The following is a 27,909-nucleotide window of genomic DNA, read 5'->3' on the forward strand; positions in this document are numbered from 1 at the left end:
AGAGAACAAAAGCTGGTGGCAGGACATCCCTTTTCTGACAGCATTACTCCTGAATTTGCTGTCTCTGTGCAAGTAGCTCTCCAGCATGTGATTTCCCACATTCCAAAGGGGCTCTGATAAAAACCGTTGCATTCAGCCAATTGTTTAGTAACTCCTCTGATATCTGTATATTAAAAATTACTGTGGGAGTGAGTGAGAGCAAAGAGAAGTGTAATAGTCTGAGAATATTAAGCGTAGTACTGGGCGAAGAAAAATTTTGCTTTCCAAATGCCACATGCAGATTTATTGCAGGAACAAAATGGGTGCGTAGGCACTGAAAAGCCCTAGGCAAAGTCCTGCATTTCATTTTCTGCCTTACCCAGAGTCTCTCTCCAGGACTTGAGCTGTGTCATTTCACTTTCTGGTATTTCATAAACAGGCAAAAGTTTACATTAATGCTACATATTATTAAGGTTGTATACTCAGAGTCTTTCACTATGACCAGATTTCAGATAAAACCTCAAGACACTACCAACCAAAATTGGCAGAAACATGCCTAATTTTGTAGCACTGACATGGTATTTTTAATGAACTACTAAGAACTTGCACTCATTCGTTTTAATAGGTGAAAAGCTTCCCAGCAAGATGGGCAAGATTGAATGCATTTTAATGATGAATCTGGATGTGTCAAAAGTGCTGTGGAGTCCTGCTGCACCCAATACTGCCAATAGGCAGCAAGGAGGAAAGTAGCAAGTGATGGCAATTATTTCTCAACACCAACTATCTCACTGCTTTATGTACACTTTCACTTGGACAGTTTTGGGTTCACAGAGAAGAGAGGACATCAGAGGTTTTTAGCTGTGGTTTTGGGTTTTTTTGTTGTTGTTGTTGCTTGTTGGGATTTTGTGGTTTCTTGAGGTTTCTTTTTGTTTGGGCTTGGGGTTTTTTTGGGGCTATCTAGTGCTCTAGACAGTTCTGCTCAGCACCAGCTCATGTTATGGCATCACTACTTCTCTCTTCCTATACAGTTCACTAGACTTAGAGATTTATTGAGATTCCATTTGGCTAGAAGCTCATTATACACTGTTTCCATACAGGACATGTTCCAAGCAACACATAAAAATATCTGTACCACTCTTTGTTTTTCAATTCCTTGATACTGCTGTTTTTAAAAAAAGAAATAAAAAAGAAAAGCTGTGAGAAATCTCAAGAATTCAGTATTAATCTAGGGAAAAGAGATTAAGTTCTGAAAGCACCAAATAAACAAAAGAAGCTTCCCAGGTAGAGCACAGAGAGGGAAAAAAAAAAAAGTGTAGTGCTCCAAAGACTAAAAGGTAATGAAAGGACACTTGTGTTTTGATCAGGACAGACCAAAGAAACTACATGTACTTCTTTTGAAGACACAGACTTACTCAAACTTTATTGCATTCTGTCCCATCCTCAATATCTGCAAGACACATTCTATCAGATCTGCATACTGGACACATAATTTGAATGTTAAAAGGTGGTAAGAGAAAATTCTCCTATCCATTCTTGGCCATTTCATATTCAAGCTTATCTCATAGCTAACACTTCTTCTCCATTCTTTACTACCTCCTAAGCTTGTTATCTTGCTTCATTTCCTATTTCACTCTTTTTACACCTTCTGATTTGTTAGTTCCTAGACCTGCAAATCCCTTTCTCCACTCACCACCTTCTCAGAAATCACTTTTGCTTCAACATTTCTCACCCTTTGTCCTATAAGCAGCTGTGCTGTATGTTATTATCTAGGCAGGATTGAGACTGGTGACTCCACAGTGCAAAGAACAGGTCATATTTATGTTTGTGAATCCTTGTCTAACTTTATGCTGCTGTATAAATGTTTAATAGGTACTAATGCATTTGCTGGAACAAGCTGTGTGCTAGTTCTCAGTCGACTATTTGGATACAATCCTTGCTGACTGTCAGAAGCTTCTGGAATTTAAAAAAATGCAGTTTTTTGGTGACACTGCAGTTTCAAAGCTAAAGGATGCAACAGCTGAAGTAGTCTAATGAACCATCGTAGTACTGGAAATTGCCTTATCTAGTCTTTCCATGTTTGAAACGGGACAGAGTTTGAAAGCTTAGCACCATGGATGTGAGGCTGCATTCAGCTACAGGCACTGTACCACATCTCCGGTATGTTATCTATCGCCAGACCCACAAGGTCACAACATTTTAAACAAATCTTTCATGTCTTTGCTTTCTACTTAATGTCGGCTGAAGAATATAGAATGGTTCTCTCCTCTTTTCACACTGATCTTGGCATGATTTTCCTCTGGGCTTGACTGTATCATGTCCTGCGTAGAATTAATAGTGAAACAGAAACCCCAGTGGCAGATCAGATGCATATTTTTTATTTCAGACCTAATAGAGGCTGAGTGATTCATCAGTGACACCACAGAAGCAGCCACTACTCAAACAAACAGGAAATGTATGATGTCTTGGCCTCAGGGCCAATGAATGGTGATGCTAATGGAGCAAATCCAACAAGGACAGCAGGAGTGTCAGGCCTTCATGTCATTGAGACTCACGCTAACACTCATGGAGACAAACAAACCACATCACAAATTTCCACAATTTGTATGGAAAGAAAACTTTGGGGTTTGTTGTTTCTATATCAGGTTGCTCCTAATGGTGATGACAAGTCTTATCCCACAATCTTAACAATTTGTGCCCTGTTGCCATGAAATCCAAGCATATAAAGAATCGCTGTTGGGTGTGTTTGTAAGGGCTCTGAAATGAGGAGTGCTGGATGGTGCCCATCCAGTTGACCACTTCCAACTCTGCATCCTAGGATCAGGTTCCCTTTCCAATTATTTTTAAAACAGTTTCCATAACAGTACTCTTGATGTCTTAGCCTTGAAAGAGATCTGACCAAGAGATGAATTAAGAAGGTTTTCCCAAATGGCAGTGTGCATTAGGAAAGAAAAAGAGCTAAATCTAGTGGAAGCAAGTCCAAGCAAAAGACAACTTTATTAGAAAAAAAATCCTATAGCAGTGAAATCTATTGGACTTTATACCGTTTCTTCCAAGGCATAACACGTGTGCCACCACTTCAAAAATGGAGACTGGACTAAGCAGTACAAAATTACCTTGCAGGGCCACAGCTACATCAGCATGGCAGTAGAACAGATGAGCTAATAACTGTCTTTTCTCTCATGTTCAGGATTATGCACGACAAGATTTCGGTACTAGTCAACATCTATTTACCTGCAACCAACACAATGTTCAGAGTTCAGATTTGGTGTAAATTACCATCTGCCTGGGAGGAAAGGTGTGCATGACTCATCAAGTGATGATTATCACAGATCTGAAGGAAGGGGCAGGGAGGGGCAGGACTGCTTGGTGCAAATGAGTCAGGGGCAGAGTCTTTCAGAAAGATCAGAATAGAAACACTTTGGCAAATCTGCCCCTATATGACTGAAAGCTGAACTCTTTGCAGAAATTTCCACGCAGTTGCAAATGTTCAACACTTGCACCAAAACCTGTCCCCAGCTGCTGTAACAGGTATCAGGAACATTTCCTCTGAAGATGTATTAATTTTCATAAACTTTCCAGCTCATCAAATATCAGAGCGCACACATAAGAGGATTTTCACAGGAGAATGTAAATCTTTTGGTGAAGGCCTCATTGATGAACATAATTTTCAAATTAAATTAACTGTTACATCATGAGCAGGACAAGTGGTACAATGCCCCTGTGCTTAATGTAAACTTACTCAAAACAAAGAGGAGAAGACGGATATCTGCTTGTTGTTTTACATTGCCTCTAAAGAACACAGTTTCAAGTACCCAATTAAATAATCAAAAGAATAGTAAACTGAGCAATTAATCTTACATGATCAATACTCACAGCTTGTAGGAACTCTGAACCTGTTGGTGAAAGTGTGCCCTCCACGTTTTGTCAAGGATCCAGACCTAATTCACAACAATGTATTTCTGTAGAAACCATAAAACTTTCAAAGCATCTTTCATAGATGATTTGCTTTGTCCCTGGTTCTTTAAAATGTAACCAGTTTGGACTCAGATATGAAGACTAATTTGCATTCTTTCTTGTATGAACACAAATACGTTATATATATTTTATACATATATTGCCTTATATATATGCCTTATATATTCACAGAAGAGTCACATCTTCAGAAGGTTTGTTTCAATGATGAGCTGGTAAGCCTTGGGGACTAAAAAGCCCTTTAAAAGTGGGGTCAAGCTAGGCATTTAGATTGAAAAATAATAAATAAATTCATTTGGAGACAAAGGCTTATTGTATACCAATCTTCCAGGAAAACCCATGGGTGGTTGAGAATTACTTGGGAAAACTTTGCGGAAATTAATTCCGACTCATTCTCAGTTCTTTCTTTCCCACTAAAAAGAGGGGTCTGTGGAGGCAGAACAGCATTGGTGAGTTCACACAGGGTCAGGAAATATCTGGCTTTGCAAATGCAGTGCTAGAAAATGTACATGTTTCCTGCAGCACTGAAATCTCTTTCAGAACAAGCACTTCCCTGTCTATGGCTCATTGAGAACCTGGGCCAACATCAGCTCCAGCTCTTGTAGCTCCAGCTACAAGAGGGTGGTGTGTGCTTAAGAGGTACAGTGGGGAGCAAAAATTGCAGTCAAAGCTTATGTGGTACAATAGTTCAAAGGAACCACTTCCCACCCTCTGTTCAAAAGGAAGAAAAAAACCCACTAAACCAAAAAAGAGTCCCACTGTTCCTCATCATACTTTGCTTTCTGTTACTAGGCAGGCACTGTCAAGCTGATATATACAATTCATTAGAAATTAGAATTTTATTTGGGAATTTTGCATTTTTTTATCTATATATAAAATTAATCATTAGGCCACATGGTTCTTTACATTTGTTCAAAAGAAAAAAAAGAAATAGCATGCTATATTATGGGCTTTTACAGTAACATTTATAGAAAAACACTATTCTTTCCTCTTAACTCTGCAATCATATGTTAGTAATTATCAACACAAAAGCTATTTCAATTCTTCCAAGTTATACAACAAACTAGACAGCAAGGACAGCTTTGAACCTTTGAACATCGGGTTCTTATTTACCATGTTATTCTATTTTTAGGTCAAAGCTTTACATATCTGCTGAAACCACTTTCTCTGTGTCAGGCAGTTCTCCTGGAAAAACTCCTCCAGGTACCAAGCTGCAGAGGAGCAGTACAGCCTTGATTCAGTGCCCAACTAGAAATCTAGACATTCTTACAAAGAGCTAGGCAGACTCCCAGACTTGGCAAGGGAATGAGACAGTGCTTCCCTTATGCCACGTTTTTTGCTCAGGAGGTAGAGTATAATATGGGGAATCATTAATTAACAGACACATTGAAGTCAGTGTACACCTGCTATTAAATAGCTCTGTTCTTGTTCTTGAGCCTCTGAAACACGTGTTATCCATTAACAGGCAGCCCAAACTGGAAGACCACTTGCAACAGTGTACTGGCAACAAGGATGGTCACTGTTGTATGCATTAAACTTAATTCTCAAGCTTAGTTCTGATTCAATGCAACTCTCTCTAGAAGACCTATGTATTGTGTTTGAAATACTGCATTAAAAAATCAAGGAAGCAGTTGTCTCCTGCCAATAGATTAGAATCTCTTTTCTGGAAATTTCCAGATTGCAATTTGGATGAACACAGAGGAGAGTAACAGTGTGTAACATACATTTACATACCTTGGGCACAGCTTGGAGAAAAAGAAGCTGCAGCTCTACAGGTATGTTCTTGACTCCTGGAAAAGAAAAAAAACCCAGTAAGTGTTATAGAATCCAATAATGTAAAGCAGCTGTTAGAAAAAATGAACAATAAAAAGCTCTCTCATTTTAAAATAAAAGAAAGCACCACCCTGGGGTAAGCAAGAAAATTTGACAATTATTTCTAGCTCATCCAGTTCAACTAGCCTTGTTATCTTTTAAAGCTAAGAGTCCCCATTTGTCTATGAATCAGCTTTCATAAGACAACAGCCTCCACGTGTCTATGAAACCCAAGACAACATCATGTGTGTTTATCATTCTGTAAAGAGAAGCAGTGCCAAACTCCTGCAACACCTACTTTAGCTCCTGAAATCCAGAGAACTGAATGTGCTGCTGTTAGCATTTGGAGACAGGAGTATGTTTTGATCTAATACATCAGACACAGACTCACTTGGTATCAAGAAATCACTAGATTCCATAACAGGTTGAAATAGAGACAAACATGAAAACACCGTGCATGAAACTTTATGCAGAATAACTTCTACTCATCATATCTGAATTTTTTCAAGAGTGTTTTAAACTTTCTAAAAATACCACAGAAGTTTGCAAATAGCTAAATTCTCCCAGCTTGCCACATAAATGACAGCTTGATTGATGTATATGAATGTTTTAATACTACTTTTACTATGTTGTGTTTAATACAAAATTATGTGAGAGGCAGAACTAGTACAGAAGTTTTCATATACAAAGAAATCTGCTTCAGAACTTTGACCATTACTATTTAGTCAGTTGTCTTCTTACTTGCAAAAGACACAGGCTGTGGATACTTATATGTAGGGATACAGTGGGTGTGCCACTGGTACAGTGGAAGGTGCCCCTGCCCACAGTGTGGGGTTCAGAACTAGGAGATCTTCCACGTCCCTTCCAAACCAAACCATTCTAGGATTCTGAGATTTTCTACCCTACTGATCCTTTATTCAATCACAAGATTTATGCATGTGCTCATATGTTCTTGTTGGTACTCCAGTCAGTGAAGAATTTTTTCCTCCCTGTCACAATGTTGGTCTGGGAAGTAAATTGCGATTTTCTACCCTACTGATCCTTTATTCAATCACAAGATTTATGCATGTGCTCATATGTTCTTGTTGGTACTCCAGTCAGTGAAGAATTTTTTCCTCCCTGTCACAATGTTGGTCTGGGAAGTAAATTGCCCTTCAACTTTCCTACCTCTTCCTCCCTCTCGGAAAGCAACAGGCCTCACTGTTTACTGAAACCCAGAAGTCAAAACTGGGGCTAGGAACACCTCATCCCTCTTCACTTTATCTCCTCAGTTTCTGATCCTCGTTTTCCTCAAGAATCAATAGATAAAGCCCACCACTCTGCACAGTGTAACCCATCGCCGTGCCATAACACCACTGGGCATACCAGTCAGGTCTCATGTGGTGCCACTGACACCCTAAAGCCCCTTTCAGCAGCACAAATTTTGCCTGCATGCCTAGCCTGGCTCTCTGTCTTCCTGTGTCATTCAGCTCTTCATTTTTCATTTACTGTCTGTAAAACAGGAAGAGTAACCCTATTACACCCAAATTGATGTGCGGGCCTCCCTGTAGAGGAACTCTAATAAAGAAAAAATGAGAGGCACACTACCAATGGCACAGCTGTATTTTCCATTTTTGTCCTATACTTACTCTGGACCAACCCTATCCTATGTCTATCTTATGCTCTAATGCCAGTGCTGTTACAGAAAATACAGTTTATTTCTGCCTTCCCCTCCTCCCCCCATATTAATTTATGATGGGCAAATGCTGACTGCAGGTTGCCTGTAATGTGACAAATATAATTGTTTACTTGCACAAAAGCTTTTGAACTCAAATCATGCTCTACCCTCAGCCACACAAATAAATGCCTCTGGAAATAGCAACAAAACAAGACAAAACAAATTCAGACCTCTACAAAAAAAATGAAGTCCTGGATGGCTTTTGCTAGAATGTAGAGTCAAAGGCCGAGAACAGTAAGTGAGACACATATACCAATTCCAGTAGGAATTGCTCAAGAAAAATCATGGATTTTCCACACACTACAAAACAGCCAAAAGCCTAAGTATGCTGAAGCAAACATTATTATGAATAGCAGCAATACTAAGTGTTGCCATTAGATAAGTAACTCTGACATGAACCATTCTTATCTAATGTTAATTCAGAGCAGCAAAGGACTGTTCTTTCCATTGGTTTGCAATGGAGGAGAAATTCTTTGAAAGTCTAATTAAGTTCAATCAGTAACACATTTCCTACGGATATCCCTGAAGATCAGACACACATTGCAACCACATTCCAAACAGCCTGAAAGTCAGCAACAGCAAAATGAAATTCGGCTTTTAAACTGCTGATTTATAGCTTCAAGAAACAGTATCCAGGATGCCACCCGCTCCCTGCAAAAGGATCTGGTGAGGGCAAAACATGCAGAGATTTCCTTTCTGTCAAGTGCAATAGTCTTTTTGGTTAAGTGGCAACCATGCAGCTTGGAACAGCTTGAGCAACATGAAAGTACACTATCCGAATTATTAATTTTTAAATGAAGTAGTATGCAAAATGGGGCTCAAGCAAATTTTCTAGATTACTTAGAAATGTGAAATGTTTGGATATCTAGGTAGAAGCAGCAAAAATACATATCCTAGATACCATCACTAAAGATCTTATGGTACTGGAAATTGCTGGAGGTAGGAGGAGATATTCTGGGCAACCTCCCCTGCATCTCATGTAGAAATCTCATTCATAACTATCAAACCAGCCTTTGTAATTACTGTTCATGGTGAGCTTTTCACTTTTTCCTTGTGCACTGTTGAACCTCCCAGACAATTCTTCTGTTAAGTATAGACAATACCTGTTAAGTATTCACGCACAAACCAGTTAGAAGACCTGGCAAAGAGAATGTGTCTGTCAAAGCTGGATAAGACATGGTGAGAGCCCTGGAATAATCACTGGACCTTTCTGGAGCTGAACTCCATAGCTCAAACATGCTGGCAAACACAATCCACATTTCAAAGAAACCATAAAAACCAAACAACATCCCCCCACCCAGTGCTCTATTCTAGCACTGGTTCTAGTTCTAAGAAGTATGTGCTTTATACAGAAGCACATACTTATTAGAAAACAAAGAGCATGTATATCCGTCCTTCTACCCACAAGGAGTCTAACACAGTGCCAATTCTCGCCTGTATGAAGTAGTCTGGCACATCAAAGGATGACTGCTGTGACACTTGAAATAATGTGATGGCTGTCATTTTCCACATGCTGCCTGTGAAAGGCGCACGTGCCTGGTTCTGCAGTGTACGTGAAGCATCAGAGTCAGCATCCATATAAAATAATCTGAGTAAATCTCTGTAAAATCTGAGTGCAGGGGAAAAGGGGGGAAGGAGGTGGAACAGAACAGTGTTCCTGCCTCTGTCATTTTGGAGCACTTGTCCCTTTTCATCACAAAGCAGTCCCTGTGCAAGGTTAACTCACAGTATACAATGTGAATGAACCATTTCCCCCAATTTAATCACTAACTTTCAATGTCTTTTTAAACAAAAAGCTAGGAAGAGCATCAAGGAGCACAGCAGCAGTAATGTTACCGTTGAAAGGTCTAAAAACAAACATGATCATGCCTTTGGAAAAAATTACTTATGTAATGCAAAGAACAAGCAAATATCCCTAAAGGAAGCTGAAGATAAAGGGACACTTTTTCTCCCCCTCTAGCCTTATGAGGACTGTAATCCTAGCACAGTAGTTCAAAAGTGGGTGTAGGGCGCTACGGGGAAGAAAGGATAGCATTGTTTATAGTACAGCAGGAGCCAAATGAGGAGAATAACTTCTGTGCAGGAACGGAAGAGTGAAAGGAAATGGGTAGGTAAAGACAATTGTAGGATTTGTACAGTACAGAAGAGAATCCCTTCCATGTAGAATGCAATTTCTTCCATGGAAAAGATGTTTCATCCATGGAGCTAGATGATGTAACTCCTCTGGAATAGTAACCTTTCAATGCTCCTTATCTGTAGTTCTGTTGCTAGACAGGTTATGGTTCTTATAATTAGCACTTTATCAGCTAAAAAGTCAAAACATTCCTTGTATCAAAGTATTAGTCTTATGTCACCTTTATGAGATGCATGTCAATTAAGACTGAAAGGAGTGTCTGGTATGAATCGTAAATACTTCAAATGGTTCTCAAACTATGAATACTCAACACTTTCTGAAAATAAATGTCCTGGAATAAGCTTCAGGGTCACTTCACATCAGCAAGCCTTTCTGATATCCTGGCCAGTTCCCCTCTTTTATAGCTAACAAAATGGAGGTGCATAAAGGCACCAGACAGCTTCTTCAAAGGAATCATGCTTACAAACCTAAAAGGAGGGAGTTGTTCTTTTACCAAGTGTCAAGCACTTCAGATCTCACTAGGAAAATTATATTCCACCTGCAGAATGCTATACAACAGTTTAAAAACCCATTGAAAGGCATCTGATAAATCCCACGAGATTTTTTAAAATGCTTACAAAAGCCCCTTTGCATTCATCTAGCTTCTCTACAGACAGATGAAGCAAAGTGGTCTGCTTGTTGACCTGCATAAGCATGACATTAATTATTCTGTCCACAATTGTGAAAATACTTTCTTAACTGAATTGTGTCAGGACCAGACATACATGCAAAGCCCAAATATTTTGGCTAACAGCATTATTTTACCACAATTACTTCTATGTGGACTCATTCTCTATGGAACCAGGGGAGTCCAACCAGGCTGCTTCTGATATGTGTCTTTTTGTAGACTGCTTCAAGGATGACCATGAAGAAAAGTCTGCTTTCAATAGATTTAAGTCAAATAGCCAGGGATCTGCCACTAACAAAAACTCCTAAAGGGTCCACACACAGAAAAGTGTTGAAAAACAATTATTTAAACTGATGGTATATTAATTATTGCCCTGAAAATAATTTCTTTAAGCAACTTTACACGATCTAAATATTCACACCATTATTTGATGCTCTCAGAAAAACGTCTAAATCATCTGGAAAGTCATGTTCAAGCAAGGCAAAAATACACCAAACAAAGTGAAAAAGGATCCCCAGGATTTGATGGAGCTGTGACAAGCATCCAGAAGAAACACATTTCACCATTAAACTTCTTTGTGTTATTTCCAACTGATTTTTGACACTGGAACTGACTTTTAATAGATGAGGAAAAGATAAATGTCTCATTACCAAAAATAAATTCGTCTGTTAAAGATGACAGAGAGAGGCAAAAGCATTGCACTGCCTATTATGGTATTGAGCAACAGATTTCACTCCCTCTGCTATATGCCCATTTATTAAAAACGTGGCAAGCTTTACCAAAGAATTCCTGAGCTTCTTTGGTGCTCTCTTTAATTCCTCCATAATTCTTTGTATATATAAACATGTCAGGTCTGGAAAGAAGTGGGACATGAACATAATTTACGACAAAGCTCTTTTTCTATCCAAATACTGGTAAGAAAACAATAATAGACAAAAGGGGAATAATGCAAAAAATTAATACAATGAAACAAACGTGCCTGCAATTCCCTGTCCAGTCACCAGATGAAGCTGCTTAGAACACCAGCACCAACATGTTTTTCTCTCTTTTTGGCCACAGAGACCTTCTCTGTCTGTGTCAGAACCAGATGCATCAGCTCCCAGTGAGCTGAATCATGCTGCATCACTGCCTGTGTTTCATGAACATGCGAGACACTACTTTAATAGGAAATGGGAGCTGGCTTTAGCATTAGCAGTGTGCTGCACACAGCCACAATGCACTGAGGCCTTTGTTCTCTTCCCAATGGGCTGCCTTTGTGAAATACCCTCAGATACCCTCCCTATGGCCAGGCAAATAGTAGAATTTTATTCTCACAAATGATCCTCTTGCTCTGTCAAATACACACATGCACATGCACTCTCATAGACAGCCATACTCACAGATTTTTGCCTTTCTTCTTGTTCTCCTTTGATGAGGTAAAAATCACTCCACAAAGCAAAACTGCACATCTGTGCAATTGGAACAATTTCTCTTCAGACCACTGTCACACTTTAAATAAAAGAGCCTGGAAAAAAATTTCTCTAGAATATTGCTGTTTATGAGGTTCAAAGCTAGATATACATGTAAAATCAGAAGCATAAAAGCTGTTCCACCATATAATACAGAAAATGTGATCCTGTGTTTTACTCAGCTATTCATCTGTCCTTTAAGCAAATCCAGTTGAAGCAATTCTTCCCTGGCACACAGGAGGGGTAGATAGCCTATTAGGTCTCATCCATCTCTAAGCAATTCATGCCTTGCATGGCTTATTTTTATTGACTTATCTTACTGGCTGTTTGTGGGCAGAAGCACGTGCCTCATGCAAATGCCAAGACAGCTCTTGGTTTGGGATGCTATTGCGTAAATGGAAGTGAATCAAAACAAAAAGCACGATTTTACTTCTGAAGGATTAAGTTGGTATCATCAAGCATAGTTTTTACATATACAGAGAGAAGCTTCAGCAATAGCACCCTACAAACATTACATTAGCTGATCTAGCCCCTTCTAGGCTTTACTGCTCCTGCTTTACCACAGCTGATACCTGAGCTCTACAAAGATTAGAGCTTTATCACCTTGAGAACAACTTGAGCAGGGCTTCCCAGTGGCCTGAGGCAGAAATCTTGACACCTGTTACAACCAGCAGAATAAATACATGTTCTAAATACATCAAACTCTTAAAAGTGAAAGAATCCTCCTCTTTCTTAAAACTATTTCCTTTGTGCACATTTTTTATCTCAGCAGAGACTGGTGAGGACATTTCAAGTCAACAGAAGGAAATGCTGCTTTTGTGGTCTTAGCTGATTAGGTCATCAGCTAGTACAAATAGGGGAAGCTATGTGTGTTCATAACACAAGAGGAACCCCAATTCTGAGTATGCTTTATGCCTTAAGGAGTTACTGAATCATCAAAATCAAATCCCAACATATATTAAAATGACATTTCTGACCAAAAGAGCAAGAATGGAACTTCTATTTATAAGACAAAGTACAGAGGGAAGGGGGAAATTAAAAAATCAATCTCTTACCTTGAAAAAAGTTACTATATATTTCAGCACTAATTCACCACATAAGATTCTTCCCCTATCACATGGAAGGGAGAAGCAGCCTGGGTGAGAGCACTTGATAAACAGAGGATTCCCAATTTTTAATTTTTAACTATTTACAATTACCAAGCAAGCTGGAGTTTTAAAAGTTAAGCAGCAAAACTTAACTACAGGAAAGGAAAGTTTGCTTTCACTGCTTGGAAACGTTCCTGATTTTTTCAGTGGGAACATTCAGTAGTTGATGTTAATATTTAACTCTGTGTTTTTCCAGTATTACATCAATCTCTCTCCGGGGATGCAGAGGAAGTCAGTGGCATAGATGAACTGGTATTATCCTTTAAAAGCAAGAAAAGTGACCACCACAGAAAAGAAAGCACAGCAGCAAAAAAATCCAAGAAAAAGGAAAAATTTTCTGAAAATATACTTTCTGTATCACACATCACAGAACATCTAAATGAATCAGCAATTCACATAGACAGTAAGCAGTGGAAAAGGAATTAAGAAAAACCATTAACTGTCCTATTTAAGCTACTCAGAGAGCAACAGTACTGCTTCATTTCGTCGCTTAATCTTTCTGAAAGTGCAGTAAGCCAGTCTCAAGAAAGTCTTCAAACATCAGCCAGTGAACACCTGCTCTTATCTATGCCATTGCTGCTCCAGCTGCTGGGGCAAACATAACAAGCTCAGTGGAGAATGTCCCAGACACCCTACTGCAAGGAGTTCTTAGTGTCTAGTTCTCTCTAATCTTGTTATGAGACACTCCCTTCTGCCTGCCGACTTTTTCCCTGAATGCTTTCCAAGTCCATTTCCTTGTTTTTGGAGTTAGCTAGAAACAACACTTCCAAACCAAATGCCAAAAGGAATCTGTCCATGCTCACAGTGAGACATAAGCAAGAAACAACTGCGTGTTCAGAGATGGTAGCACCTGAGGTGCTCTGGTGAACACATGCCCCACATCCGCTCTTGTGCCAGAGCACAGAGGCGTAGGACAGTTGCAGTCCTATTCTTCAAACACACCTGACAACCAAACACAGTCGTGACATTTTCAGTGGAAACTGGTGGTGAGTGATGGAGGAGTGACCAACACCTTTAATAGCTGTTTTGGAGCATCAAAGACCCTGGATGGAAAATGCCTTTAATGGTAGAAAACACAATGAGCAAATAGAAATTGGCATGGATTTCCAGATGCCTGCCTCATTGTAATGAGATGCACAGGGAAAGTCGATACTCCTACAGACAGTAAAAACTTCATCATATCCGTGCCTTCTACCCACACCATTCTATTCAGCATCTTCAAGTGGGAGGTATTCTGCAGCCTTTCACACTTGACCTCTTAATTAAAGCATGATAAAATTAACATCTCAGACGCAATAGATCTTTTACCCACCTACATCAGTAATTAAACTAATTCTCAAGGGAGCAAGAACATTTGTTATGTGTAATGTAACATTAGCTGGGGTATTCCAAAGAAGGAAAAAGAGCTGATGTAATAAATGCAGTCATTTATATTTTAATGGAGCTATTGTAAATGAAAGAAGAACACCTGTGACAGCTTGAGGCAGCCCTAGCCAAATGAAATCTTTTGTGTCATGCAGGGACAGTACACTGCATATGGCCTCCCCATCTCCAGCTGCAATATTGAATAACTAAGTGAAGCTGACAGACCTTATGCCTTTTCTGTCTCTCAGATGCACTATAATCTGCTTTCAAAACCAATATAACCACTATACATATATATATATATATATGTATATATATGGATTTCATATTCATTCTACATGAAAAGCAAGATAGGCCAAAGTAGGTCTGAGGTCTTTCTTATTGGCTATACACATTTCTACATCTGTGAAAATCCATGGAGACCTTGATTCATGACTGAGACAAGTCTAAGACACTATCACAATACAAATAATTCAATAATCTTATACAAAGAGTTTATGTAATTAAAGATGTAAATGACACCACATCAGAGTAGCAGAATTGAATATTCTCTTCATCCTAATGTATAAAAGACCAAGCAATAAAAAAGGGCCCAAGAAGATAATAAAGAATGTACATGGTACCTAGGAGATGTAGAGGATACTTGAAGAGCTACAACAGCGCAGAACATAAACCCCATTCATTTAGGAAACAAGACTGATTGATGACATTTCAGACGCACGTTTTAGGGCTTTGGTTTGTGCTTGAGCCCAAGAGCATGACAAATACCATTTCACTTGTCAAATCTGGTCCTTGTTAAAGGGTGTGTTTACTCAGCTGAGGCGTAACTGTTGAGCAACATGGCCTGGCAAAGGTCTGTGCAGTGACTGGGTAACCTTGCTAAGGATTTGTCTCAAGCTGCATACAGGCAATCCAGCCTCAGCGAGCTTCAGGATCCTCCCTCCCAGACATTTCCTCCATGCAGGGTTTAAATGCATAGTGTTCAGATTATAAGGAGCCAGTTATATATGTGACATGCTGTCTCTCCCCAAAATCCAGTAAATCCAAACCAGATAAGGTCAAAATTCCCCCAGTCCCTCCCTGCTGTACTGCTAAGTAATCAAACAAACTACAAACTACAGTCTATATGCTCATCTTCAAGTTTAGTTGATCCCATGATTTATTCATTCACAGCTACTCAGTTAAGACTGATTGATTACCTGTCAGAAAAAAAAAACAAAATGAAAAAACCTGAAACATACTAATATATTATTTCAGAAAGAGGCCAGCAACTTGGTAATCTCCGTGACACAAAGGAGGCCATTGCTTCAGCTGCTTGGATGTCTGCACTTTGGCCTCTGTCTGGGGTTTATCAAATGAGTGGGCACCCCTCCAATCCCAAGGGAAGTATTTGCAATTCTGCCACTGGTATTAAGCATCTGACTGTTTACCGCAGTCTCATCCAAGGCCAAGAAACAGGCTCAACAAATTCAACCTTGCATATTTAAGAATTGCTCTATTGCTGCTCATCCAAATTTCAGTCACATGAGCAAGTCATTCTGGTTGTTGTGCATTCTGCACCAAGTTATCAAAATATTGAGTCCAAGCAAAACACCATGAAGAAAAATACTTAATTTCTAATCTATTTCAACTATATTTTTCTTGGCTTACACTGCTCTCTATGATTAATCTTTAAAATACTGCTAAGGAAATGAGACAGCTAAGTGGTCATTGTCTTAAGTACACTCTGAACATCTTATAGTAGTCAGTTTATTCCAGTTCTACTATGCAAAGCATCAAATACTGAGCACATGACAGCTAAAATAATCAGAGGCATTCAGTTGTGAATAAACAAGGCCAAAGCAGAACACGAATATAAAAAGAGAGGATTGTAAACCTTTAATAAACAGATTCTTATCAGCCCATGGAAGGCAAAATTGATTGGGAAAGTTCCCATCATATCCAGGGTACCATCTGGAAAACTAAGAGAACATTTTTAGAAGTGATTAAGATAACTGATTGTAATATTAACAGCACTAATTGGAGTACATGTAAGCTCAAAAGACTGAATTCGCAACAAGTACAGTGAGAGTACCTTCCAAAGTCAATGATAGTACACCAGTTTATAGTTTAATACCATAATACCAATACTAACACACAGTTTTACTTCTCCTCTTTCTGTTTTTATTTGCCAATACAAGAATTTCAACCTTCAGATGCATCTCTTAGCTAGAGATCCCACACAAGATTCTGATCTTCATAATAGTGCATCCAGTACCTTCCCTCTAAATAGTATTGCTCTAAACTTACAGTGGTGTAATTACACAGAACCACAGAATCAACTAGGTTGAAAAAGACCTTTGAGAACATCAAGTCCAACCTATGACCTAATACCACCTTGCCAACCAGACCATGGCACTGAGTGCCACATCCAGTCTTTTCTCAAACACGTCCGGGGACAGTAACTCCACCACCTCCCTGGGCAGCCCATTCCAATGGTCAATCTCTCTTTTGTGAAGAAATTCTTCCTAATGTCCAGCCTAACCCTCCCCTGGCTCAGCGTAAGACTATGTCCTTTTTTCCTGTCCCTGCCTGCCTGGGAGAAGAGACCGACCTCCACCTGGCTACAGCCTCCTCTCAGGCAGCCGTAGAGAGTGGGAAAGACTCCCCTGAGCCTCCTTTTCTCCAGGCTAAACATCCCCAGCACCCTCAGCCATTCCTCATAGGACTTGTCTTCCAGACCCCTCACCAGCCTTGTTGCCCTTCTCTGGACACACTCCAGCATCTCAACATCCTCTCTAAACTGAGGGGCCCAGAATTAGACACAGTACTCAAGGTGGGGCCTCACCAGTGCCAAATACAGGAGAAGAATCACTTCCTCGGTCCTTCTGGCCACACTATTCCTGAGACAGGCCAGGCTGCCATTGGCTTTCTTGCCCATGTGGGCACATTGCTGGCTCATGTTCAGTCTGCCATCAATCAGTACCCCCAGGTCTCTTTCTGTCCAGCCACTCCCCAGCCACTCTGTCCCCAGCCTGTAGCGCTGCAGGGAGTTGTTGTGGCCAAAGCACAAGACCTAGCACTTGGTCTTGTTAAACCTCATAACACTGGATTTGGCCCATCTATTTAGCCTGTTCCTCTGCAGACCCTCCAGCAGATCAACACTCCCCCCCACAGCTTGGAGTCATCTGCAAATTTGCTAGTGGTAGACTCAATCCCCTCATCCAGATCATCAATAAAGATATTAAACAGGACTGGGCCCAACACTGATCCCTGAGGAACACCCTTAGTGACTGGCTACCAACTTACTTAACCCAGCAAAGCGTGTACCAGTCCAAGCCAGGGCTGCCAGATTTTCCAGGAGATGGTGTCAAAGGCTCTGCTGCAGTCCAAGTAGACAACATTCACAGCTTTCCCCTTGTCCACCAGGTGGGCCAGCTATCCACCACACATGTCAACTTAATTATTGAGAATTATATACAATATCATTAATACCTGAACTGTTATAATTACTCTAATTCCTTAAATTGTTTCAGGTAAAACAATTTTCAGTACAAATGTACCACAGGAGTGCAGCCTACATGATCTTGATTTTACATTTGCAGATTTGACTCTTTATCCCATGCCATGGAAATGCACCAATTCCAAGAACTGACACCTTCTTTTGTCCACCTCAGTGTAGAGTCAATTATTTGTAACTCAAACAAATCTTATTAATTATATGCCAGAATAATGCAGTCCTTATATTTCCAAGATTAGGATGTTCAACCGAGAAAGTTTATATTTATATAAGCAACAGATCTGTGAAGATTACAGTAATACAGCAATGTAAAGGAATAACTCAAGGTTTTTTCCCCTATAAGAGAATTTTTGAAAGTTTCAGATATGAAATGACAGGTGAAACTTTTCTAAATCTTCTGACATATAACAGTAGCCACAGATTAGGAGACATTTTAAAAATTAAAAGAACTTTGCTGTTCTGATTAAGACAACAGAGATAAAGGTTCATATTAAACCAGAGAATGACATGCTTTCCGTTTATTTACACACAGGAGACTGCTCCAACTTCATGGAGGGAGTGTACCACGGCATGAAGAGCAAAATTAATCTCTCCAGTGTGTCTGGAGTGACTAGTTTCCAGCAGATACTTCTAAGGTCATAATTTCTGCTACAAGCATCCCAAAAAATGTTAGAAATGAAAGGGGGATGCTCCAAAACTACATTGGCAAAAATGTTGCTGTCTCCATCCAGAGACACTGGAGTGAATTAGCTTTGAGATCATTATATTTCTGTTCTGTTGGAAAAGGAACAGGGGAAGAGACAGTAAATCACTCACTTGAGAAACTCTCCCAGAAATTCGCTTGGGACCAAAAGAACCTAGGCTGTCTATTGTCACTGTAATGAATGTGATTCCCCTGAAAATATGGTCTGAAGGAAAAACATCCTGAGCTGAATTGCACAGAACATTTGAGAAGTAATCACCATAGTATAACTTAAAACCTGTAAAGATTCTCTAGACAAGTCTGCTTTCATGTCATCCTCCACTGACACAAACCTCCACAATTTACATTACCTGACAGCAACTCTCCTAAGCTGGCTGCTCAGGCTCTATCAGCCTGTAGTCTGCACAGCCTGTTTCCAGAGAGCCCTGACTACCCACCTAGGTCACCAACAACTAGCTCTTCCCCTGATCTTCCCATGCTCTCTTCTGTAAGGAAGCCAAATAACACGGCTCTCTTAAGAGACAACTGCAAACTGTTATCTACTATCACAGATACCATTATAGCTCGTGTTTGTTTCCCCATACATGAACCCCACTGTCAGGAGAACAGCACAGTAGGAACACACATTGTGTTCAGGCTGCTGGAGAGGGCTGGGAGTCCTGCACCAGGGACACACTACAGAATGAAGATTATTTTGCTAGTCTTTGAGCACCACAGGAACTTAGACTTTTGGTGGTGTTGGGTTTGGAGGATGGGTGGACTGAACTTTGTTCAGTTGTTTTACAATAGTGTAAACTAAGTCAGGTCAAGGGCACTACGATCAGTTCAACCCTGTTATGGACAGGACAAATTATGTCCTCCACAAAGAGATAGGGCTTTCAGGAGGGGCCACAACTCCATCAGTACAACATGCTTGTAATATTACATTTCTGAAGGTCAAAGAAGAGGGAGATGCAGGTACACGTACCCTTCAGTCATTACTACAACCGTCAAGCATAGGACACTGATCACTTTGCTAGCTCAGCTATGGCTAGCAGTGTAGCTTCAACCTCAGACAGCTCAGGAAAAGCTGGCAGTCCATGGTGAAATGCTGAAAAGTACAATGAAAGCTCAAGACACTAGTCCGTTCAGAGTGCCTGGTACATGACCTCCTATCTGACCTGGACAGGGTCATAGGAGGGGGCACAGGGGCAAGTCAAAGGAATACACATACTTTATTTCTCTTCTGGCTGCTTGTTTTCTGAATTTCCTTCATCTTTTCTCAAGTAAAAACTTAACGGGGGAGAAAAAAGTAAGCTTCTTGCCACACGTCATCCTTGGAAGGACGCTTTGATGACATTACACTTGAATGTGATTCTATACTAATATCACAATTAGATGCCAGCTAATTGTCATTTCAAGACAGCCAAAACTGTCAGCCTTTCCTAACAGAGACAACAGCTTAGGGACATTAAAGTGCAGTTTATAGTTTCCTTGTTACTCTGAAGCTGCCAGAAATGGAAAATTATGGCTGCAAAATAGCAGTATATTTCATTCAAATCCCAAGGCATTAATTACATAAATATTATTATATACTGCATTTCACAGTCTCTCCACAGGAAACTTATTAGGCCCTTTTAATAATGCACAAGCATCATTTTATTCTCATGAAATGGAAGAAACCATGTTCAGCACAACTACAGACATCACTGTCATGTGCTCCTGCACAAACATAACAGGCATCAACTTCTACACATATCCAGTGCCAGAAACTAGCCTTTATTACAGTTGCATGTCCAGTGATACCAGAAAGGTTAAAATATTTCATGAGGACAAGGGCAATGGTGCCCCAGTCAAGGACTTGTCACCACTCCTGATTAGAAGCTCATGAACACAAAGCCTATTTTCAATTTAGAGATGCAGGCAAAGTAGCACCAGACTCAGCAACACAAGTTAGAAATAAAACAAAAATGAGAAAGAATAGGATGAAAAAAATCTCCAAATTTGAAAAAGCAGGGTAGCCATGTGTTCAGACTTCCACAATGAAAAAGAAAACACTGCTAGTCTCCTTTAGAGGCTAAGTGTACAGGCTCAAGAGAATGGAGAATGGGTTTTTTTTCCTTTTTTTCCCCCCCAGCTTTGTTTTTCATCCAGATTACAGTTCATTAAGACAGAAGAAGGAGCTAAAGAACAGAGGAGCAGAAAGTACATTTTTTCCTCTACAGCCTAATAACTCCTGCCTGGTTTCAATCTTCTGTAACTACTGGGTATCACTACATATTCCCTCAGGAAGTTAGGACAGCCCTAATTAGTCTGTGATAGTGAAAGATACCTTTAACTGCTATATCCTTTCTATCACATACTGGAGGCCACCGGAAGTTTTAACAAACTAAAGCATGCAGGGATTTGACCCAGACCAGCTATGCCTGCATTCCTGTTAACCCTGGTGTCCCATAGCCACCAGCTGGGACTACCCAAAAATCCAGGCATGGTGACAGTGAGAGGACACTAGACACCAATTAAAATACCAGCAGCTATCATCACTGTGAGCACTAGAGCACCTTAGGGAAGTGAACCACTACTGTAGATAAGGCCAGCCACTATTATGGATGTTTCCTGGTTTTGCCTTGCTATGTTAAAGCTAAATAAGAAATACAATAAAAAAGAAGGCTAAGCTTACAATTTTTGAGTTTGGAAGCTAAGAAAATAGAAGCTTTTCCCAACTGCGCCCACATGCTCCATTTTATGACTGAACCAAAGCATATAACAAGTTCCCTATTTTTATAGATGAAGAAACACAAGAACAGAGCTTCTAATTTAGTTATAGCTCATACCACCTCCCAAATCAGCACACCCACATGGGCACCTGGAGCCAGCCTTCAAATGTAAAGAAGGTGATTCCATTTTGCAGCAGGATCAATTCAATTATAGCTGAAGAGACCATCAAATAAACAGAGACTACTGGCTGCAAGACAGTGGAAGGCTGCAATGCCAGAGGCCATACTCATCAGAAAGGAAAGCTGGGGGACCTTGTGGTGAAGAGCAGAGTTCAGCTTCCTTGGAAGGAAGCTTTCTGAATAACTTGCACAAGTCACTAAAATACATACATAATGAGACACTGAAAAATGCGGTGCAAGATTGATTCTAGTAGCACAACCATATTTCAGCTCATAATTTTATCTGTCCTGTGGCTCTGCACACACTGTAACATGTATGCTTATGTACACTGCAAATAGAACCACGATAAAACGATTACGAAAGACTTCCAAACCAAGCTGTTTCAGAGGGTTTGGGGTTGAGGTTTTTCCTTTTCTTTTTTTTTTTTTTAACCCACAATACATCCAGCTTCCATTGCTGAGTTAGTACTTCTGAACTGATACAACATTTTAAGAACACCTTTTCTATGGATGGTTAACATGTAGATAAACTTAGATCCAGGAAGCAGATGTCAAATAAAGTGAGAATAAATGAATTGGAAGAAGTCTGAAAAACTGACATTCAGTAGCAGCCATTACTACGGTTTGAGAGTACAAGAAACCACTCAATAGTGCCATAAGGAAGAATTACATAGCATTGTTTTAGGCTAAGTGAAAATTTCTTTCCACTTCTTCTCAAGCTTACAGTTCATTATATGATGTGGCTAGCACAGTTTTTCCCATGAGAGGTTTTCTTGTGTTTTGTAAATAAAGATAAAGTTTGGATGTTTTGGAACAGTGTCCCAGAACTTGGGCAGTGCAGGCCTGGCCAATCAGGCCTGGGGGAAGGCTTCTGACTGACCAATCTGGGTGACTTTTGAGAACTCTATAAATGTGATGAAATCAAAACAATAAAGGGCATTCCTTCTTGCCACTGAGAACCGATGCATTCATTACTCTGCTAGCTGCTCAACAGCGACATCATGATCCTTCAATGAGGCAGATAAATAAAAGAAACTTCCGTTTAACCACTGATAAAATGCTTTTGCACTACAACATTTATTTGAAATGTAAGCTTTTTGGGGCAAGAACTAAATTTACTTTTGTTTAGAGCCTGAAAAATGCAGGCTGGGGTCCTGTGTCCTACCAGCACTTCTGTAATACATATATATAGTGTAATAAAGTAATTGTCTCCTTTCTTCCTAACTATGAGGTGCCACATCCATCAAATATAGCTATACGGAAATAGGAGATACAACATTCTTGCATACTCATTAGCCTTTGCAGACATCCAGGCTGCAGTAAAAGATAGTTTATCATTTCACTTTTAGCAGTCATAAAGCAGTTAAGTTAAATGACCTAGGGAAAACAGGTCTTGAGGAAGTCTGTAAGCTACTGAGAAAATTAGCCTCTTTTCCTTTGACTTTGTCTCTACAGAGAAGATACCATGGACTTTAAGATAACAAATAAAGTTAAATACCACTTCCTGAGTCTGGATCTTGTTCTTGGCACTACATAAAGAATAATATCCACAGATCTTCACAACAATGGGGCGTTTTTTTGTTGGTGGTGTTCTTTTTAAAAGCTGTTTTTTCCATGATACGTACATTTCCCACAGCTCACACTGAGGTATCTGATCAGGTTTTAGACTCTTATCTTCAGTCCCTGTCTCTTGTTAGTGAGCTCATCTCTGGGAATAGTGCTACAAAAAGTGCTGAAAAGAGAAAGACATTGCAAAGGATCTTGTGTGAAAAGCTATTTTGGTTTGAGTGTTTTAAATCTAAAAGGCTTTTCATTTTGATTCCCCAACAAATCATTTCAGTTCATTATTTAATAAAAAAAAAAGTTCAAGGTAGATCATTACAGATGAAATGCTACTGCCAGTGAATCATTTGAGCTCTCAATAGGAAAGCATAATGCCTGTCAAACAAATAAACATAATATTTAGAACACTCAAAGCATGCTATCAAATGGACAGATTGCAACACTGCACATATCACCTAACCTAGCAGACAGACACAGGAGTTATTCTGTTCTCAAACTGCAATGTCATTTACCAAAATACTTTCTTTGTCTGAGCATCAAATATCTTATTTGTGAGGACTTTGGACTAATTCAAGATCGCTACCAACAAGCAACCTGATGCCTGATACACAGTGAACTGGACTAGTTAGACTACAGCACAACCTTTTGTTCATACAACACTGAAACCATCTTGAAGGACACATTCATTTGAGGGCTTAGGCATTAAAGATATATTTCCGTATTTCTAATAGTTTGAATTTGTTTACCCTTCATCCACCTGTACTTGCATCAGATACTACACAATCTTGATTTCTGCTCATATGTATTTCCAAGCCTTTAACACTTGGTTTATCTCCTGCCTCCATATATCTCTAGGCAGTAATGAAAGCTGGAATCTATTGTAGCATCTAAAATCACTGTCTCAAAGGCTTAAACCCTAGGAATCAGTCATCATGACCCTTTCCATTATATTTGTTCCTTCCCCATTTAGCATGCTCAATAATGTATCACCAACTTGCCTTATAATAGTCACAATAAAAACCCAGTAAACATGGAGCTTCCATATCAAATCACTTCAAAGATTATTCAAACTAGAATAAACTGCAAAATTTCCAGAAGCAGGCTTACAATAAATATTCAGACTTCCATTTCTAGTGTGAGAATGGGTATGAAGCTTTTTCTGTACAATATATTTTCCTACATAGCAGGAGTCTCTGCATAAATGGAAATAAAATATTCATTAACTAACTGTACTTGGTATGCAAGCCAGCACAAAACAAAACTGCCTATTGTAGCAAAAAAGAAGGCAGACATATTCAAGAACCTGGAATGAAAAACTTTAAAGGGGATATTAATGGACTTCCACTTAATAGCTTACTACAGATCTTCAGCATTTTCAAGTGACAGCAGCATGCCAGTACAACTATGAATACAGTAATATTTTCCCAGCTGTATTTACAGCCTTTGCTAACCACTGCTCAAAAACAGGTGTTTTGTCCTCTCCATGTGGTACATTCTCAAAAGAGTGTTATTGACTTTTTCTACTCAGGATAGTCAGAGTGGTCCAAGGTTTTTGGGAACCCAACTGTTATTAAGAATCTCATGCCTTTCAGCACCTGTGAAATTCCCAGTAAAATAAACAAGGGAATTTGTCTTGACATTTCAAACTTAGCTTTTGAGACAAAATAGCTCTTTGGAATTTGAGGCTTAAATTTTATGACATGGTGTGCTTCTCTCAACACCATTGTGCCTAACCAATAACATTTTCTTGTGTTTTGTTACCGATTATCCTCCTTTGTCCTAAGAAAAGAATGTGCTAGGAATATCATTCTCAGACAAAACACTTTAACTTAGAAACATGACCTCTGCTGCTTCAGATTAAAAGACTTTGTCCATTAGCTCAAAGAATGCAACAAATACAGAAGGTCTGCCACATGGGCCAGCCCTGGGGTATATAGAGCCACTCTTTATTACTGAGAGCTACTCTACCATGACACTGTTGTATGTCAGTAAAGGTTTCTCTAACTGCTCTACCTTTACCACTTGTAATGATAAATGTTCTTCAGCATCCAGAAAATTCCAGGTGTATTTGACAATGCAGTAATTTCCAAGGGTTACAGAGAAATCCAAATATTTGACTTTTAAAAGTCAATAAAGAAAAATACCTCTCAGGAGTGTTTCTGAGGAATCGTTTTGTACTCATCCTCAAAGAAGTCTGGAGAGAGAATGAAGAAATGGCCACTGTGTGATGCTAGAAGATGTAAACCCAGATAGACCACCCAAAATTTTCTCCTTGGAATTCACTGCACACTTTTAACAACCTTATTGGATGGTCAACACATGAACTGGAGATTGGATCAGCCTCTCTCAAATTTGCTCAGCAGCCTTGAGATAAGTGGCATTGCTCAGACTGCCTCTTCTATGTGCCCAGCTCTGGTGTTGTGACTTGTGCATTTTAGTTCAAGATGGCAAAAAGCACTTTAGACTACCTAATATTCAAGAAAAGCCTGGGTCCTTACACCACCAATAGATGAGAGTAAACATAATGTCTACATTGCACACCTATCACTGGCATTTGAATATAGCCCAAAGTGATATCCCAGTAGGTCATAAGATTCTCAACCCACATAATCTGTAAAAATTTTAATTCTGATGTAAATGGACGTAGCACCAAAGTCAAGGACAGATTAACTTAAAATTTAGCTGAATTTAGCCACATGCTTGAAAACAAACTTCTCCCTTGAGCAAGAACCTTCTCAATTGACTGCCAAGAACTTAGTGCCAATTCTCTGAGATACATATAATTGATAATCATCATATATCTAAATGTCTCCAAAGATCTAAATATCAAAATGTCTAAAAACTACACTACTGCACAGCTGAATTTTTGAAGACCTATTGAGGATTTACAGGACCCAATTCTCCAGCTTCTGAAGTTTTAGCATGTTTTCTCTGTTAGGAGAAAGATGAAGCTAAGTAGCAAGTTTAAATTCTTTAAATTTTCAAGAGATTTCAGTGGAAACAAACAGAAGCTCCTAAAGGACTGTCTACTCAAAATGTGCCCCAAAAACAAACTTGCAAGAACTCCAAGCTGAACAAAAGTAATCCAAGGAATGGCAGTATTTTAAGGAGATACTAAAGTTCAAGGGAACGACATATCAACCATGGATTTCTCTGACAGTTGCTAATGTCTCTGGTAAGTCTTTATTCATATCAATAGAAGAAGTATGAAATGGCTCCAGACTGAGCTCAGCTGGTGCTGGAAATGACACTAGCAACATATGTGTCCTATAAGCCCCACATCCACTCCAGCCCAGCACTGAAACACAGGCTCACTCAAACTGGTGACTCACTGCACTTTGAAAAACAAACATCAATAATGAATTCAAAGCCTTTCACCTCTTCTTCAGTAATTTGAATTGAATTACTAATTTCAAAAGTCTGCCAAAACCTGTCGTGCTTTGGCTATTGTTTTTGGCCTCGAGGGATGTTTTCAGGCTAGCTCCCAGTATCCAGCAGGCAGCTATACAAAGGTGTTTAGGCACCTGGAGATACATGAAATCTCCTAATAAGATCTACAGTGTGAATTAGGATTCTAATTTACTTAGGCAATTCTGAAATCCCATTTAGAGTCTAATGGCTCTTAAGCAAATAAATACCTTGAAAATCTGACTCCAGGTCACTTAAAGTATAAAGATTATAACAATGGATGTCAGCAGTCAGTAGTCTCAACACAAAGGCTGTGTGTCTTGTCAGAGATGCAATTTGCCCTTTAATTCCAGAGACAAATCCCCTGGAAGAAGAATAATGGACCTTCTAGAATATATATGGAGGAGACCAGGCAGCCTTATTAGGATGACCATTTGCTACTTACAGATTCTACACTTTCAAAGGAGTATTCAATGGCATAAAATAGGCTACTATTTCTACTTATATCTAGTATTAATATATAAAAACACCACTTTTATACCATTTTCTCCAAGTTGAAAGAGAACATCATATCAATTATTACCAGGGAGGATTCTAAACAAACACTAAAGGGTGTCTCAAATAGAAAATGACCCAAAATTATTTCTTAAGCATTGAATAGTGCCAAAATATGGATGCAGTCAAACATATATCATTTCCTTACCACCCTCTGGGGATCCTTCCCTTTGGGAAGCTGTTTTATGAGCAAATACCTAGCTGCCATGCCCAGAGTAGCACAGTTCTATCCCATATCCTTACATCAGATTTTTGCAGAACTGCCACGATATAGTCCAAAAGATGAAAGCTTAAGGAAAGGTTTTTTATTCCACTGTAGAATCAGCAGATCTTCACCTTCCTGTCACTGTGTTCTAACAAGAGAAATTAATGTTTTCTGAAGGCTGAGATGTGAAAGCTGGAATCAGTGCCTGCAATGGTTTAAAAATGGCTTGGTTATGTTAAAGGCAATGTTGATTAACACCAACTGGGGATGTAATTTTTTAAACAGAGCCTCTTCTAGGCACAGAAAGGTTTTATTCTTCAGTAGTTAAACTGAGAATACAGTGATTTCAAGATGTAGTTTATAATGAAGTGTTTAAAAAACACGTAACTCCTGCCTGCACCTGAAAATGCCTGTCTTTTCCCTGAAACAATGCAGAGCAGAATTGCAGAACAGTGTAGCTCCCTCATTAAATTGGCCAATGCACGTAAACACAAATGAAATCATGCCTCACTAAAAAATATTTTCTAGCTACTCACTAAAATAGCTTTGAGAGACCAGGTCCATACATGGAATAAAATGGCTTTCTCTGCAGACCTAAGCCAAACTCTCCTCTGGAATGACATTTTAAGTAATATAAACAGTTTAAAGGCAAATGTAGAGCAGAGCAGTGTAGTTTTATACAATCACAGCAACAAAATTGAGATTTATTCCATACTGAATTAAACTCTTTATATTGTTTCTACTTAAAAAGGATAAGTATCAAATACAGCAAATCCTACAAATTTATCTTTCACAACAAACATTTTCATATTCTATTTGTAATTTCACCAAACAAAAGCAGGCCAAGTCAAGTGACAG

At 39.3% G+C, this 27,909-nt stretch overlaps 1 protein-coding gene across 4 annotated transcripts in view; it reads right to left on the reverse strand.

The window, feature by feature from the left end:
- Window positions 1–27,909, reverse strand: part of SORBS1 (sorbin and SH3 domain containing 1) — a 165,749-nt gene that overhangs the window by 118,919 nt on the left and 18,921 nt on the right. For 2 of the 4 annotated variants that reach the window (XM_085065484.1, XM_085065473.1), the window contains exon 2: window positions 5,686–5,741. The gene's annotated coding sequence lies outside the window, so the exon portion shown is untranslated. Of the gene's footprint in view, window positions 1–3,852; window positions 3,873–5,685; window positions 5,742–11,660; window positions 12,002–27,909 lie in introns of those variants that run through there. The other 2 variants (XM_085065471.1, XM_085065472.1) reach the window with 2 other exon arrangements.

Source organism: Lichenostomus cassidix, chromosome 6 (genome assembly GCF_008360975.1).
Source record: "Lichenostomus cassidix isolate B80296 chromosome 6, HeHo_3.0, whole genome shotgun sequence".
Taxonomy (NCBI): domain Eukaryota; kingdom Metazoa; phylum Chordata; class Aves; order Passeriformes; family Meliphagidae; genus Lichenostomus; species Lichenostomus cassidix.